The sequence below is a fragment of the Onychostoma macrolepis genome, chromosome 10 (assembly GCF_012432095.1).
Source record: "Onychostoma macrolepis isolate SWU-2019 chromosome 10, ASM1243209v1, whole genome shotgun sequence".
Lineage (NCBI taxonomy): Eukaryota > Metazoa > Chordata > Actinopteri > Cypriniformes > Cyprinidae > Onychostoma > Onychostoma macrolepis.
This window is the reverse complement of record NC_081164.1, coordinates 803027-810742: the sequence shown is the minus strand read 5'-3', so window position 1 is coordinate 810742 and position 7716 is coordinate 803027. Positions and strand designations below refer to the sequence as shown.

The 7716-nt window shown below is 43.4% G+C and overlaps 1 pseudogene; it reads right to left on the bottom strand.

Annotated features, from left to right (window-relative positions):
- Positions 1-5342: 5342 nt before the first annotated feature.
- Positions 5343-7507, bottom strand: LOC131548558 (uncharacterized; annotated as a pseudogene).
- Positions 7508-7716: the final 209 nt, after the last annotated feature.

Sequence of the window (7716 nt, the reverse complement as noted above, 5' to 3'; positions counted from 1 at the left end):
TGAGGATAGTTATATGTTCTATAAACAATGATATAAAAGTAATGTCTAAGAAAGTTTAGACCAATCTTTACTGTGAAGTAGCCTACTCTGTTTGCAAATACCTGCTCAAACATGTTTATAACAATAATAATTTAGTTTCTCAGTTATAAAATGTTGTTTTTGTATTGTATGACAATACATGAAAAGCATGTGTGCATCCATGTTATAAAATCACGTGGGCAATATTGGTGATTGCTAATGTAATAATATAGTTGCTCCTGATAAGCCTATCAACATGCTCACTAATTTATGTATTAATTTTAGTGTGTGTGTGTGTGTGTGTTGAATAGTTTGTTACTATTCAAAATAATTTATTTATTTTGAATAGTAACAACATGTAGGCCTATATATTATAATAAATATAATGTACTGTTTTTGCTGTACTTTGGATCAAATAAATGCAGGCTTGGTGAGCTAAAGACACTTCTTAAAAAAAAAAACATTACAAAACTTACTGTTTAAATAATTTGACTGGTAGTGTATGTATTGTCACCATGTTTGCTTTGTCCTTGTCTGTTCATTGTGTTGCTCACATCTGTTTTGTGTTTTCTCATGCAGTTTCTGCTGTCTCCTGTTTTCCTGGGTTCCAGTTTCCTGCCACTATTTTGGATATTGCACCCACGATGTCTTGACTCTTCTGTTGTTTATTTGTTTGTTTGTTCCTAATAAACTGTTTAACTGCACTCGCAAGTGAAACTCAAGTTATTTTATGTGATAGTTATATACACATTTATTTTTTCCTCACATTTTTTCTTGTAACTCTTCTCTCTCAGTCAAACACCTGACTCAATAGCTCATTATGGAGCTCATTATGTGGGCCTTTGTCTTCTCAGGTGTGAGTCACCGCATTATCCAGGATAGTTCACGCCCTCTCGCATAGACCCTTTCTACTCAAAAAGCGACTTAGAAAATTTAAATCATTATATTTGTTTTCTCTGAATGAGTGAGTTAGATTATTTTCAGATCATTTTGAAGCAAATATTCTAAGCTACAAGATCCAGTTCTCAAAAGTCTTGTGAACAAATGTTCTGTATGTGTTTTATGGCCTTATTTCAGTTTCTTTAAAATTTTTAGTTTTTTTCTAACCACACATAAACGTTGTTTTCTCAAAAACACAATCACGTACGTACAAGCTGCTCACATATTATTGTAGCCCAGTTTGTGCTGAATACAGTGTTTTTAGACTTTAGCCATTCAAATGTTTATAAGCAATTGAAAAAAGCACAAATGTCAGGGCATGTCCAAACTTCGCCGGGGCCCCAAAACACCCTCAGACCCCAGAGGGTTAAACACTCAATTTTCAGTTAAAGGCATTTCATTATTGAATTCAGAGATGTCATTGTCTAGCTCAGTTTAGTTTAAATAGTATCTGTGCAATCAAATCGGCGATAATCGCTAGAAATTAAGTGTCCCCAACTGAGCAAGCTAGAGGCGACAGCGGCAAGGAACCAAAACTCCCTCTGTGACAGAATGGAGAAAAAAACCTTGGGAGAAACCAGGCTCAGTCGGGGGGCCAGTTCTCCTCTGACCAGACGAAACCTGGAGTTCAAAAGTTTATATTTCTATTTTAATTTTGTTGCAATTTCTAACAATAGTAGTATTATGTAGTTAGGTATTTTATTATATTTTTAGTTTTATTGTATTTTAATCGAGGTCTTCACTGGGGATATGTCTCTGGGGCTCATCTGGGTGTCCTGGTCTCCGCTGACGATCAGGGCTGTAGACATCATCTCTTGGTGCTGATCCACCATCTGATCGGATACGGACTGAGAAACAGAATAGGAAAGAAACAGACAAATATTAGTGTAGATGCCATTCTACTTACGATGTAACGAGTACATCGTGTGTTATGGGGAGTGTTCCCGGTTCCGGTTGATTTAAGTAATGCAGCCTAACAATCCTTTAACGGATTTGAATAATAGAAGTGTATTAGTGTGTTATGTGTAAGCCAGGCTAAAGAGATGGGTCTTTAATCTAGATTTAAACTGACAGAGTGTGTCTGCCTCCTGAACAGTGTTAGGTAGATTGTTCCAGAGTTTGGGCGCTAAATAGGAATAGGAACAACAGTCAAACTGGCATTCCAAGGACCAGTTTATGGCAGGGCCCCTCTCTAACTGCCGGTGTGGAGGGAGATGTGCCCCACTGTGATTGGATCTTGGTGGAGGAACATAAAAAGATGTTCAGAACCATCAGATAAGATACCAAGACAACTGCCAGACACCTCTAACAGGACACGAAGGGAGACCTTCTGCATCCACGACCACCTAAGAGAGGACTTCTCATTGGACTACGGGTTGACCCTCACCATCACACCCAATCCTAAGGTTTAGGAAATGACTGCCATAAAAATTCCTCCAGATCTCTGGATGCAACAGCAGTGGCCGAAACAAAGAAAGGCCACACAGATATATCCAAATCCATTCATACCCATGTTGGAGACCTTAAATGGATGCAAACTGCAAGGGATTCACTTCATCCTCAGATGAAGTACAGTTTATGTTGATGGCCATTGACTGTTAACACAACAGTTCACAGAAGCAGGCCTATTAACATATTATGGTATGAATAAGTGATAGTTCAACAGTTTCCTATCATGTTTGGACTCTTTTTGCTCCTCATGAGGCTGATAATAGTTTGAAAGAGGTTTGGTAAAGAAATATTGCATGGATGAAATGTTAAAGAGACTATTTAACTTTGTACTCCACTGTATGCAAATGAGTTCCACACTAGGGCGGGCAACATCATGGCCACCTTGGACACAAGCGGCCAATCACATTCCTGTAACGGAGAGGCGCCAGATTCCAATCTCCTCCTCATCAAAAAGAGATAAAGGTACCTTCCCAAAAGACACTCCTTGTTCTAAGTCTGAGTCCTGTTACCGGGAAGGCAGTAACAGGAACACTCCCCATTTCTGAGTCTTTCATCTAGAGAGACACTAACAGAAACACCAAAGTTCTGAGTCTCTGGCCTGACGAGGAAAGAGATTTCAAGACAGCTAAGGTTTAACTCAGCTCCTGAGCAAACCTTCCTTATCAGATTTGGCTGCCCTTCAGTTGCAAAGGACCCAGCAGTGACAGACCCTGTCTGACTCTTGCCACTCCGAAAGCAGCACAGTCCAGTCTGCAAAGGACCTCCGCAGTGGCAGACACTGCCTGAAACCCACGGCTCCCCAATGACGCAGCCAGGCTGCAAAGGACCCCGTGAAGACCCATCTGACCCAGCTGCCCGGTCCATGCTCTAAGGACCCTTTGTGGCACAACAGAAGTTCAGCATCCTCCAGGTCAGCATTAACAACTACCGGAACGCAACTCTGTGCCCTCCCCACTGCACACAGTCTGCATCACCAGTGGAAGACGTCTCTACCGCCGGACTGATCACCCGCCTGTGGAACGTAATTATAAACTTACCAAACCTCTTTCCTAAAGACCTTGGCTTAGTTTATACCTGAAACCTATGTTTCTCTAACCTGTTTAGATAACATTTACTTGGGGTCAGCACTACGAATAATAGCTATATTATTTGTTCAGAGATAAATAAGCAGTTATTTATCGTTAATTCCACTAGAGCCATTAAGTGGTTCCCATAAGTAACATTTCCATAGAAATCTCTTCCATTGCTACATTCAGCTCAACAGCATTGCATTCAGCCGTTCTGTGTTCATTCCATTTATTTGTTTCTGCGATTTACTCAGTATCTTCCTTCATATTTAGTTGTCTATTATTCTCTATTAGCAGTGCATATTCACTTATTGGTATCATCACTTCACTAACAAGGACCACGCATCAACCATGCAGATAATACTTTATTACGATGGAGACAGGATGAAAGGAATTGGAAGGGATGGAGTGTAATGATTCTCTGAACTGGCTGATCAGGGAAGTCTTGTTGAGAGACTTAGAGTGGGGGCTTCGTCTCTGTAGATAATACGTTGGGTTATTAGAAGACCCCCTTGATGCAACCTGTGGAAGAGATGCGGGATGTTTAAAGATATAAGGAGAGGAGGGAGGGGGTGGGGAGAGAGGGATGAATGGATGGATTACAGGGGAAGGATGGATGGGTTAGAGGGGAAGGGTGGGTGGGAACAAGAACCTGAGACGAACAGTTTCAGAGAAGGTCAGGTTTGCATAAGTAGCTGACGGGTAGCGAGATGATTGGTTGAGGCGTGGCCCTGCTCCCGAACTTTAGTTAACTCATTAACTCCATTTCACTAACAAGGACCACGCATCAACCATGCAGATAATACTTTATTACGATGGAGACAGGATGAAAGGAATTGGAAGGGATGGGGTGTAATGATTCTCTGAACTGGCTGATCAGGGAAGTCTTGTTGAGAGACTTAGAGTGGGGGCTTCGTCTCTGTAGATAATACGTTGGGTTATTAGAAGACCCCCAAAGGTTTGAACGAGCTGATGTGGGCTTGAGCCTGAAGGAGATCGTTAAGATTGTTATGGATATAGAGACGGTATGCTTCGGATGACCAGCGACCCATGACTCTTATGGTTTCGTCCGAGATGCCTGCGCTGGCAGCCGTAGTGGCTGCTCCGATCCGGAAGGAATGTATGGAGTAGTGTTTAGAAGATATGCCGGAGGCGCTGAGAACCTTTTGAAAGTGCTTGTTAAACCAGGATCTCGTGGCCATTTTCCCATGTTCTGTAAGAAAGAGAGGATCTTGAGGAGAATAATTATTGGCGTATCTGGAATTAGCATACTCCGAGAGTGGCTCGTAGGGGCTGAGGAAGGAGTTGAAGCGAAATATATGAATGGGAGTTGACTCTCCGAATTGATCGGTTTTGCTTTTCTTCAGAGTGTAAATGAGCGAATCTGGAGTATGAGCAGAGATGTCTGAGAGGCTAGGATGGATGACAGGATTGAAAGCGGAAGTCGAAGGGGCAAATTCTGAGCACCTCAGGAAGCCGAAGAATGCGAGAAGAAACATGCATTCTAACGTTCGGTCTATCGAGGGGCTCATGTAGCCTGAGCGTAATGTGTGAATACATTGGCTCAGAAGATCAGAAGTTAATGGCAAGTGTCTAGTTATGGTGGCTGGTTCTTGTTTCCGTAGGCCTTTGATAAGCATGGAAACATGGGAATGGGAAATTGAGTGGCATCGCTCGCCAGTTGCAAGTTTGTAAATGAAGCTGATTCCGGCTAAGTAAGTCTGGATGGTGGAGGCTCGGATGTTTTGATAACAATGGGCATGTGTGACAAAATTGCAGATGGACCAAGCATCCATTAGGGGAAACGGAAGATGGTAATAAAAGTGGTAAACCTTAAAACAGTTCCAACCAGTTAGGTAAGATGAGAGGGTGCTACGGGCAAGACTGCTGAGGATAGACTGCTGACTTCCAGATGTGAATTTAGTTGAAGATGGTAGCAGAAAACGGTGGAACCAGCGTGGGATGGATGTCTGATTCTGGAGCTAAGATCCTGAACTTCTGAAAAGAAAGACGAGACAAAGAATCAGCTATGCTATTGAGGTAGCCCGGAATGTGAGCGGCTCGGATGAGGAACTGGTGTTGGGCAGATATTAGTATCAGTCTGCGAACTAATTGCATGATGGCTGGGGAACGAGATCTGCCTTTATTTATGATTTCAACCACTGCTGAGTTGTCCAAATGTATAAGTATGGTATGTTTGGACCATTCGTGCCCCCAAAGGATGGCTGCTATAATAACTGGATACATTTCGTAAAGAGTGGATGGGGGCGAGTCTGATTGCTGAACGAGATGGCTAAACTCCGGTGGCCATTCGGAAGCGAACCAACGGCCACTGTAGTATCCGCCAAAGCCAGTGGAAGGTGCTGCGTCTGTATACAGCTGAATATCTTCTGGCTGTGTGACATAGTCATTATAAAAGAAGGATATGCCGTTCCATGAAGACAAAAATTGCTGCCAGAGGTGCATTTCCATCTTACAGCCTTCGTCCAGAATGACTTTGTCATGAAGGGAGGTGATTGTTGTAACTTTTGATAGTAGGTAGGAAAGGAAAGATTTCCCTTGGGGAATTATTCTGATGGCGTAGTTAAGGTGACCGAGGAGGGCTAATAGCTGACGCTTTGTGCACCTATCTGCTAGAAGATAGTTTGATAGGAGCAATGAAATGCGTTGTACTTTCTCAGGAGGCAGAGATGCTTGGAAAGAAATAGAGTCTAGGGTGATACCTAGAAACTCGATGGAAGTGCATGGCCCTAGGGTTTTCTCTTTTGAAAGGGGAACGCCCAGTTCGGAAAAGACTTGGACGAAAGTAGATAGTCCTGAGTGTGGAGGTGTGGATGGAGGTGTAATGACTAGGAAGTCGTCAAGAAGGTGAAGGACATAGGGAAGCCTGTGGTTATTGATTAAAATCCAACATAAGGCCTCCGAGAGGGAGTCGAAGATCTTGGGGCTACTTTTGCAGCCAAAAGTGAGGTGTACTGCGAAATAATAAGCTCCTTTCCAGAATGTTCCGAAGAAACGCCAGAATTCTGGTTGAATGGGCATAACTTTGAAAGTGCTGGTGATGTCTGCTTTTGAGAGCCATGAACCGTGGCCTGCCTTGCGAATAAGAGTAATTGCTTGGTCGATGGATGCGTATTTCATAGAGAAGTCTGGGCTTGGATGATACTATTAATGCTAGGTATGGGTGTGCCGTGGGGGGAGGAAAGGTCAATTATTAACCTCTTCTTCCCAGAGTATTTTCTGGTGGCGATGCCGATGGGACTGATTCTAAATGGAGAAAATGGAGGTTCTTTGAATGGACCTATCATAAATCCTTCTTGGACTTCTTTAGCTATTAATGCGTCGACGGTGTCTGGCTCAGTGAGAGCGGACTGAAGGTTGTGGGAGATATGAGAGGTGTCTGGCTTTATTTCTATCCCTGGATGAAAACCATTTTGTAATCCATTGGTAAGGAAATCTACGAACTCTCTGTCAGGGTGGTCTAATAAGGCAGTGGCTAGGGCTTTTACCTTGATTGGAGTTCCGAGATACTTTAGTAGTCATTCAGGTAAAGCAGTTGGGTTATGGGGGCAGGAATTCCTGGCGTGGGCACCGCCACAGAAGGAGCAGACGTGTAGGAGTCTGCAGTTCGAGAGTGAGCATCCGAGATGGTTGAAGTTATTGCATACCATTCTGCCTCCTTGATATAGAATCGGCCGTCCTCTTTTATCTATACTTTTGGGAATTGGGAGGTTGACTGTGGGGCGTATATCGAGGGGTTTTGGAATGATAGGTGGAGGTGGAGCTGCCGAGGACAGTCTATTGAAAATGGGTATTTTGCGCGAGGAAGATGGCTGAGATTTAAGAGGGGTGATAACCGTGCACATGGAGGCAGGATGTGACAGGGCTCCGCAAAGCTCGCAGGAGAGTGAAGTACGGGCTGCAAAGATGCGACAGTAAAGTTCGGCATCGAGGGTGCCCCAGTATGTCCCTTGGTTAAACTGCTGTAACCGACCTGCAGCTTGAGTGGCAAAAAGAACGTGGTAGTTATAGAAGCCTGTCCCTCCGAAGTGTACGGCCATGTCTAAAATGATTGATAGGTAATCGTCTAGCTCGGTCCTACGATTTAGGTAGACAGAACAAATTATGTCTCGGTAGATCGCGAAGGCTAGAGCAAATTCGGTAGGGGTAAGGTCTTTAGAACGAGAATTTATAGTGTGGCTAAGCTGCATGATGCCTTGGCTGGTTTGCAGCTCTCTAG